Genomic DNA, 9,740 nt, shown 5'->3' with positions numbered 1-9,740 from the left:
AGGTAAGCACCGAGCTAATATTAATCCGAGTCTAGTTAATCTTGAGTTTAGCTCCTGAATGAGTCTTTCTGTTGCTCTCCTCGGTGTCTCTTCTCAAGTTTTTGTGAACAAGTTGGAAAAAAAAATCTGACTAAATTGACTCAAGCTGCTTTAAACTAATTTACAGAAAGATATCAGCAAAAGGTTGTGAAACACAGAGAAGAAAAGAATTTTATTAGAAGAAAGCTTTTAAATGAGCTCATTGTAATCAGAGTTTCTGTTGTTTTATTAGTCTGTTATTAAGGCTACTTAGCATCTCTGTGGCACCTGCACAGCTTATGAATGCAGCTTGCTAACTAAGCTAGCTAGCGCCACCCTTCTTCCATATAAGGTCACTTCCGGCTCCAAAAGACCCAACATGTTGGCGGTAAAAGTGCTATAATGAAATACATTTATGAGAAATGTAAAAATAAATGTGTTCCAGGCTAAAACACAGCTGCCTTTATCAGCGCAAAGTTGTGATGAGGCTTACTCAGATGATGGCTCAGATTTCTACACCCACTCGGATATACAGATGAAATCAAGACAAGTACATCAATACAAAAATTCACACGATTGTTCAAAATATAATAAATTGCATGAATATAGGAAATCTTCCTCTCAGTGACTGAGTTGTCTCATTGTGTCCTCATTTTTTATAAATCAAGGCCTGAGTAACCCAACCTTAAGTGTTCATTAAGGTTTTTGTCACATAGATAGAAAATAAACTCAGAGATTAAGCGGCTGTTATAAACAGAGTGATTAGTTTATGTAAAAAATGTAGTTTGTTGTTGTTCTGGTTTACGTGCTGAAAATGGTTTTATTTGTGTATGTTCAATGTGTTAGACTTGTACATAGTTAAATATATGATCAAATAATGTTGAATCCTGGATATGGATTTGTAAGCAATGAAATTTGAAATAAGGGGGTAGGAACAAGAAAACTTCACCCTACTCCTTTTCGAGCACACACATTCTGTAGACATAGATATTTACATGAAAACTTGATGATTTTTAAGTTTTGTTATTTTTATTTTTTTCTGTTGTTATTTCAATTATATTTGCATGTTTGAAATAAATTTTATCTATCTATCTATCTATCTATCTATCTATCTATCTATCTATCTATCTATCTATCTATCTATCTATCTATCTATCTATCTATCTATCATTTCTCACGGCACACGTATATTGTCGGGTTTTTTCTTGGCCAGGGCATATTTTAAAGAGGAATTGCTCTCCTGGTACTGGTGTGCCATACTGCTGAATTTGGTATCGGTGTTCAAACCTTTTGTGTTTGTTTCAAACAAGTTGTCCACCCAAGGAAGCTAAAATGTGTTCTGTGTGTTCTCAGATGAACATATAAGACACTTTGACTCTTCAGTGCAGTGTGGAGCTTAACAAAGTTCTGTTTTGTGTCCCAGCTGATCAGGAGGAGGAGAAGAGTCTGACGGAGCAGCAGAGGAAATTTCAGCTACTTGGACTCAGCTCAGCCACTGCAGAGAAAACAATGAGCTCAACACAGAAGGTGACAGATACTAGTGTTAAGAAATACTCCATTAAAAGCTGAAGTACTGATACAGTATGTATATTTTATGCTAAACTAAGTGAACCTTGTGCAATATTAATGTAATGTAGAAATAATGTATACAATGTATACAATGCCTACATCTTAGACGGTGACGTTGCCTCTAAACATCAAAATGAGCAGGAAGATGTTAAAGTGGGATTCAGCAGGATTCAACCCTAACATCAGCTGTAGTGGCTCAGTGTGGGGAAAAGGGTCACAGCTCACAATCATTTCTATTGAGAGCTCCAGTAGATTTTTTTTAATGTGCAGGCTGTGATCAGCTGACCTGCTGCTCTCTGTGAATTCAACCAGATGTCAGCAGATGTTTCACGAGTTGTCCTGGCTGATTTCCTTTCTCTACACTGACAGTACACTGTCTTTATATTAGACACTATACTGTTGATATGTGGGTGGAGCTCAGTGAATGAATGTCAGCATCATGAGCTTAAGTTTAAGTTAATCTCTGCTACACTTGATGTAATCTAACTCTGACATGAGCACCACAGTCACTGTGCACCAGTCACACACTGTTCTTTACTTAAATCCATCACATTACAGTAAACTTGCCTGCTTATCCTGCACTAACCTGCAGAGGATTTTACTGCAGTCTTTACATCACATTGTGAGACAAACTGCACACAAACAGTTTGTGTGTTTACTGATGTTTGTTGGGCTGATAGAATCGCTGCATTTGAAATTACCTGCCACATAAAAAATATTACTCCATTTATTCTCGCTCGTCTTCTGTATTGCTAACTAGATGTTGAAATACCGCGACCGCAACTTATCAGCACCTGCAGTCGTTCAGGTTCTGGTGGTGTTTGGTGCCACACTCCACCTTCAGGTTTAAAACTAGTGTTAATGGAGGGAGTTTGAAGCTTCAGTTTGTTCAATGACTGCATTTCACTCACTGACTCTGTTTGTATCTCTGTCACTGCAGGACCAACGTGGACCGAGAAGTCAGCGCTCTCAGGAGGCCGACAAACCTCACAGAAGAAAGAGAGAGAAAAAAAACACCTGTGACGAGTGTGGGAAGGATTTTACCTGGAAGTTTAAACTAAAACAACATCAGCTCATCCACACTGGAGAGAGACCGTTCAGCTGTGACTTGTGTGGAAAGTCGTTTTCCTGGAAGAATTCCCTGAAAAGACACCAAGTCGTCCACAGTGGAGTTAAAGCTTACAGCTGTGATCAGTGTGGCAGAGCTTTTACTCGAAGTAGCCACTTGCAGAGACATCTAGTTACCCACTCTGGAGTTAAGGCATACAGCTGTGACATCTGTGGAAAAACCTTCAGCCAGCTAGGGTACCGAAATATACACCTACGCATTCACTCCGGAGAAGATGTGTACTGGTGTGATCAGTGTGGTAAATACTTTACAACAGACGCACACTTACAACACCACATGTTTACCCACACTGAGGAGAGACCTTATCAATGTGACCTGTGTGAGAAGACTTTTAAAACTCCACAGTACCTGAGAAAACACCAACAGATCCACACCAGAAAGAGACTCTACAAGTGCAGTTACTGTGAGGTTTGTATTTTTATTTTATTCTTGTAAGTTCAGTCTGACTGTTTGGAACAAGTCTGCTCATTAAATTGTGTTAGCATGTTAGCACTTCTACTGCACCGAAGAGTAGCTCTGAGCCATTATTCAGGTTTTCATTTCATTTAAGTGTAAGTCAGATGTTACTGTAATATTAAATAAGTATTGCTGTAGTATTATGGTGGTAGTATTGTAGTTATTGTAGCCCAGTAAACTGAGTGTGTTAATTGAAACAGTAAAATGTAATTGGACGTCTGCAGAGATGCTCTTTATTTCAGGCGACTTTCAGGATAAAAGTGTTGAAGGACTGACTTACACTGTCTTTGTGTCTTTGTTTAGAAGCAGAGCGACACAGATGGATCCACTTCTCAACCCTGTCATCGCTGTGGTGGTGGGAAAGACTTTCGTTGTGACATCTGTGGAAAAACTTTCAGTCACCAAGCCAGCCTAAAAATACATCAACGTAAACACACTGGAGACAAACTGAAATACTGCAAAGAATGTGGGAGAAGCTTCCCCACATCAGCTGAGTTAAAACGACATGAACTCTTTCACAGTGGGGTCAAGAAGCACCTCTGTGATCAGTGTGGGTCATCCTTCACCACTGCAAGTCAGCTTAAAAGACACAAACGAGTCCACACAGGAGCGAAACCATACAAGAGATCAGGCTCCACAGAGTTCAGGTCGGCTCTCCTTAAGTTTAAGTTTAAGTTCAAATGAGGCTATGAATCAAACTTCCTGTAGTTCCATTTTAATCTTTATAAATTGTTCTTCTGTTTGTGTTCAGTCGTTACCTTTTTTTTTCAGTGGTTGGATTAAAAATCAGTTTTCTGTTGTTTAAGTTTTTATTGAATGTATTTTGTTAAATAAAGTTAAAATATTGTTAAATAAAGAATTGTTTGAACGACAAAGATTTTGAGCCATGATGTCATTTCCTGTATTTCAGAGTAAAGACTGAAGTGACAAATGGAAACATGTTTACAGTCATGGAATAAACACTGATGGGTCATCTGTAGGAAGTTCTATTGCTGACCTGACAGACTCGACCTTGTTTACAAAGAAAGAAAGGAACTGATGACATGTGTCAGCAGAGGCTTTCAGGGTTGTTTAGAGTAGAGCTGATAGTCTTAAAGAGAACATGGCGATTATGACAATTTAACACAATGATCTGAGAAAAATATCTGTTTCTCTCATTTTTACTGTATTCTGATCAAATTTCCAACATTCTTTTAACATTTCAAAAGAATTTGTCTTTCTTCCACTTTCACACTTGGACCTAAAAACACCAACATCCGTGCATCACCCTTGTGTCAGTCTAATGAACCTAACATGTGAGTATTACATAACACACATTCACACTGGCTGCATATATCAGTCCGGAGGGGCAGAGCAGAACTCTGTATGAATCAGACGCGCTCACATATTCAGGCTTTCCAGAGGCGTTTACCATCAGAAGAAGCAGAACAATGAATCATCAGCACCCTGCAGAAGAACACAGCAAGCAACAACTCTAACAATAAAGACGTGCTGGAGCCAAAAGATGCAGATAGCGAGTTTTAAACGATAACGCACAGGATCAAAGGGGGAGAGGGTAAAAACCCACTGCCTCCTGAGATAAAGATCAGCAAGTCAAGCTGGCAGCAGACGACACAAAACGCTCTCTGGAGGAGGCGGCGACTGTGGAGCAGGCCGACGGAGAGGCGGATCGGCAGACAGGAAGCTCCCGGGGTCCCACAACAAGATGTTGCGCGTCAGACTGGAGCAGGATATCCCCATGTTGGTGACACTGCCCATCGAGGTACAGCCCAACTTGGCAAACCAACCCTTCCCTTTCTTGGACACCACACTGGCTGATCTGGGCATCCAAGACTGAGTCTCACTCCGTGTGGGGACGTTTTTTTGTTTTTGTTTGTTTTTTAAGAAGCAATCATGTGTATATATTCAGCTCAGAGCTGAAGGAGAGGGTGGTTTGGGTTGACACCAAGAAGACCCATCCTAGAGGTACGGCGGTGGGATCCAACTGCAGGGATGTGGTCAGATGGCAGTCTGTGGAAATCAGGTGACAGTGAGAGCAACTTGATTTTCCTATTTTGTCCTTCAGATACGAGTGAAAGCCCAGATGCCAGGAGACAAGCAGCTCCAGGAGGTCCTGTACAGCACCGAGGTCCACACTGACCGCTCCTTCTGCTGCACTGGAATGGATATCCTGCCCTGGAAACAGACGTGTGCAGGTCTAGAAGCAGTTTAAATCCCATACTTTTTTGATCTGTGAGGCTCTTAATGTCACGTCTGCAGCCATGAAAGTCAGCTCAGGGTTTCTTGATTCTGATTTTTCTTTGCTGTGTCACATTTAGCTCATATCTGTATTGCCATGCCCTGAAAACAAGCTGCCGAGCTTTAGTCAGGCTCAGGGACAACGGGAGATCTGAGGAGCAACACGATGAGAACAACTAAAACTGAACAAACTTAACATCTGATTACCTTTTTTATTTGTAAGAAAAAGTTTAACATGAACGCGCCAACTGTCCACAGCAAAGCTTATTATGACAAGACTGCTTTTATTCAGTGATGTCAAAGTGTCATCACTTCATACCTCTGAACTGACATTAGATGTATTGCATACCTTGTTAGAATTACACTGTTGAAGCATTTGTAAAAAGCTTCTGTCCTTGTTAATTTATGTTTTAGGATAAGTTTTTGGGCTGTGTAAGGTCACAGGTTGCATTTCTGAGCAGAGTAGTAAAGGTAAAGTAAGTGTTTTCAAAACTAGCCACTCAGCATGTGTACAAACAGTGAGAAATCTCTGAAGAAAACCGTTTGAAGGAGCAAGAGCACACGCTTTTCTCCACAGGTTAAAGCCCGCTGACTCCCAAAGAGCAATGGGAATGAAAACCTCTCCTTAGCAGATTAAATCCATTACTTCACACTCTTGAGAACAAAGCAAGAAGTGTGTCCAAACCGCGTAAAGAACAGCAGCAGCGATTTATAGTGAAGCAGGAAATCAAAATACAGAACACAGGATGGTGAACCCGAACTCCTAACATAAGAAAAAGTAAACACGGCATGCACGTTAACAAGGGTCTCTGCTGTGCAGGAAGTGAGGTCACAGCTGCTTGGACCTCAGCACTGTGGTTCTGGGCAAACTTTCTCATGAGTGCTACTGAAATGTTCTGGCTTTCTGTGGAGGAGAAACAAACTGAGAGTTAGAGGTCAACACTGGAGACAGATCACTACAAAAGAACCAAATACTGATGAGAGTGCTGTGCACGATGCTAAGAGACATTAGATATGAAGCTCTGAGTCATGAGGGTTCATTCAAAGGAATTTTAACATGCAATCTGATGAGTTATTCTGCATGTGGCCATAGAAATCTTCACCTTTATCAACATCCTTGTTGCCCACGACATGACTGGAAGCAGCAACTATGGGTTTCATTAAATTCACGACCTGAAAGAGATAAAAAAAATAAAATAAAAACATTTAAGAAAAAAGTGTAATTAAAAATATTTTTAAAATTTAGGGACAAAATGCACAATGTGAAGTAATTCAAGATTTACATCAGAGCATGTCAAAGTTTCTGCATGTGTTGGATTGTAAGAATAACTGATTTAACATTTAATAAAAGAAATGATTGGTTGGAAGTTTTTCCTTTCAAAGCATCTTTCTAAACATGTGAACAGCTGCTCTTTAATAATCAATATGAATCAAAGACTTCTGTCAACACAAAATAAATGTAAGGAAACACTTTCCTGTGCAACATCCAGTTTCTATAACTGACGACAAGCTTGGACCACAGTGATCTAAACTCATCCTCTACATTGGAAATGTAAACAAATGTAAATGTGGTTTTTACTGTACCAGAGCAGGGCTGTGTGTGTAGAGCACAGCCAGGCAGCTGAACACTGTATGGTCCTCTTTTTGGTCCTCTTCGAGCGGGAGACGAGCCACCAAAGCTGGCAACACCGGTCAGTGAACACATTCAGTTTTCAGGCCCCTCTTCTGTGGAACCAGCTTCCAGTTTGGATTCAGGAGACAAGATTTCAAGATTAGGCTTAAAACTTTCCTCTTTGGTAAAGTATATATTTAGGGCTGGACCAGGTGACCCTGAATCCTCCCTTAGTTATGCTGCAATAGATGTAGCCTGCTGGGGATTCCCATGATGCATTGAGTTTTTCCTTTCCAGTCTCCTTTCTCACTCAGTATGAGTTAATAGACGTCTCTGCATTGAATCATATCTGTTATTAACCTCTGTCTCTCTTCCACAGCAGGTCTTTTATCCTGTTTTCCTTCTCTCACCCCAACCGGTCGCAGCAGATGGCCCCGCCCCTCCCTGAGCCTGGTTCTGCTGGAGGTTTCTTCCTGTTAAAAGGGAGTTTTTCCTTCCCACTGTCGCCAAAGTGCTTGCTCATAGGGGGTCATATGATTGTTGGGTTTTTCTCTGTATCTATGAAGCGCCTTGAGGCGACTTTTGTTGTGATTTGGCGCTATATAAATAAAATTGAATTGAATTGAATTATCTGAAGAAGAAGCAGAGTTGGTTTGTTTCCAGCTGAAATCATCCAGGCTCAGGAATTTGAATCGATCCACATCATTTCTGCTTGAACTAGAGAACATGAGTGTCGACTTACATTTGGTCTGTGAGACACATGTCATAGTGACAGTATTTGGGTTAATATGGCATTACTCACCCTGGTCGCATTTCTTCAATATCAGGCACCAAGTTCAGGAACTCGTTCTTTGCAGCCCGCGCAAGGTAGGAGGTCTCCAGAGTGGGAACCATCGGGAAGTTTTCACAGTCTGAGCAGGAGGGACTGGAGGCACGTGAGCTGTTCTCAGGGGTCCTTTAACACAAATCACACCAAGTTAGAATCAAATGGATAACCTGTCAATAACCGTTTGCAGATCGAGGTCAATGTTCCTAAAAATATGTTTACTTCTGGCCCATGGAGCCACAGCGCGAGTCCGAGAGAGAGGGGCAGGTAGAGGAAGGGGTGAGGGTGGCACTGCTGAAGCTCGTCACGGATGGATCACGTCCGATCGGTGAGATGAGAGAAAGCTGAAGTGAAACAACAGCAGGATGAGGTAGACGTCAATATAGGAACTCCCTGATGTGACACAGAAAGGCTATTTTTTTATTTCTTTGTATTATTTCTCACCTTGCAGTCACTGATGCTGTTCACCAGCTGCTTGTATTCAGTATTGAAGGTGTGTGTCAGAAGGCGCAGGCACTACAACACAACAGGAACAAGACCGATCAGCTCCGAGCAGAGAAGGAAGAAGGCAGCAACAAGAACGCCCACTAAGCCCACGTTTTTCTCACCTTGGTGGCCAGCTCCTTCTCACGCTTTCAAAGGTGGTGCTGGAGATCTGCGAGGAGACGGAGGTGGATGTGGACAGAGTGCCGGAGCTCACGCTGGGGGACAGAGACTCACTCAGGGACTTGGTGGTGGGAGCTGTTCCCACGGGAGCCGCCTCTCCCAGAAGGTGACGGGTCTTTTCCACCTGGACGAAAGATGGGGGCGAATGTGAGGTGGGGAGAAGAGGGGAGGTTAGTCATGTAAAGTCTGTACTCTAAGAAAAAACTTTTTAGAATAGCACTTTGGTCTTTGAGCTGAAAAGTCATTTTTCCCTCTACGATATTAAACAGATTTATTTCTTTATGAATCTTTTAAGGCCCCACCTCCTGCAGCTGCTCCATCTTCTCCAGCTCCCACTGGTGCTCTAGGATGAGGCTATCTCCTCTGGGCCTCCAGCCGGCCAGGTTCTCCTCTCCACGCACATAAGCCACTGATGTGTCCAGGACCTTCCTCCTCCTCCTCTGCATCCCTGCTCAGGACATGAGCCCTCATTAGGATGAAGCTCTCCACAGAATTATGATAAAACAGCTGCCGTTCTTTAAACATGTTTCATGGCCGCTCACCTGGGCTTCCAGTGTCAGACATCTTACACAAGCTCAGCTCGTAGATCCCAGTCACTCGGTTGCTATAATGAAGCAGAAGTTTTGAACAAGGAAACTTTGTAACAGGGCAGATATCTTTGATTGTGAAACAGAGATGGCCACAGTGCAGCAGCCCAGATTTACCAGTCAGCAGTTTTGGAGTATCCAGTCCCAAAGAGGTTCTTGAGAGAACGGGGTGGGGAAATCTTGGCGTCTCGGGAGTAAAAGACCGTGCAGATGTCTTTGGTGATAATGGCAGGCTGGATGCAATGGTCCAGCTGCAGAGAGGAGATAAAGGGTGTGTGTTAGACACGATGACATCAAGAGACTTAAAAACACGTACAAACAGGTACAACACGGCGGAGCAGCGGCTGACCTCCAGATACGCAGATAAGGTCATGTAGATCTTCTCTCCGTAGGGAGTGACGCGGTTGAGCAGGAGGGAACCTTTTAAGGGTGTTTTTATTTGTGCTCCCTGGCCTGGAAATAAACGGTTTCCGATCAGACCTGCTTCATCTTTGTGCCCTTGGTATCTGACTCGCTTGCTCCCCCATGCATTTTAAAAGAATCCTTCTCTTCAGCATGAAGTTCTGGCTCAGCTTTAGTGTCTGCGTTACGTGTACACAAAGACAGAAACATTCAATGATAAAAACACACAGTGGAATA

General features: G+C 42.3%; 1 long non-coding RNA gene and 1 pseudogene across 2 annotated transcripts; one reads left to right on the top strand and one right to left on the bottom strand.

Annotated features, from left to right (window-relative positions):
- Positions 1-3,130: 3,130 nt before the first annotated feature.
- LOC145431113 (kinesin-like protein KIF1B) lies at positions 3,131-9,627 on the bottom strand (annotated as a pseudogene). Its single transcript, XR_013911466.1, has 9 exons — positions 9,451-9,627; positions 9,219-9,352; positions 9,057-9,118; positions 8,817-8,962; positions 8,457-8,638; positions 8,293-8,364; positions 8,071-8,192; positions 7,825-7,977; positions 3,131-3,552 (listed from the first exon to the last, which is right to left on the bottom strand). The product of XR_013911466.1 is annotated as a kinesin-like protein KIF1B (transcript).
- On the top strand, positions 3,823-6,589 carry LOC145431043 (uncharacterized). The gene is made up of 2 exons (XR_013911415.1): positions 3,823-4,337; positions 4,935-6,589. It is a non-coding gene; the product is annotated as an uncharacterized LOC145431043 (long non-coding RNA).
- Positions 9,628-9,740: the final 113 nt, after the last annotated feature.

The sequence above is a fragment of the Astatotilapia calliptera genome, chromosome 9 (genome assembly GCF_964374335.1).
Source record: "Astatotilapia calliptera chromosome 9, fAstCal68.1, whole genome shotgun sequence".
Classification (NCBI taxonomy): domain Eukaryota; kingdom Metazoa; phylum Chordata; class Actinopteri; order Cichliformes; family Cichlidae; genus Astatotilapia; species Astatotilapia calliptera.
Note: the sequence above shows the minus strand (reverse complement) of the source record. Positions and strands in the feature narration are given on the sequence as shown.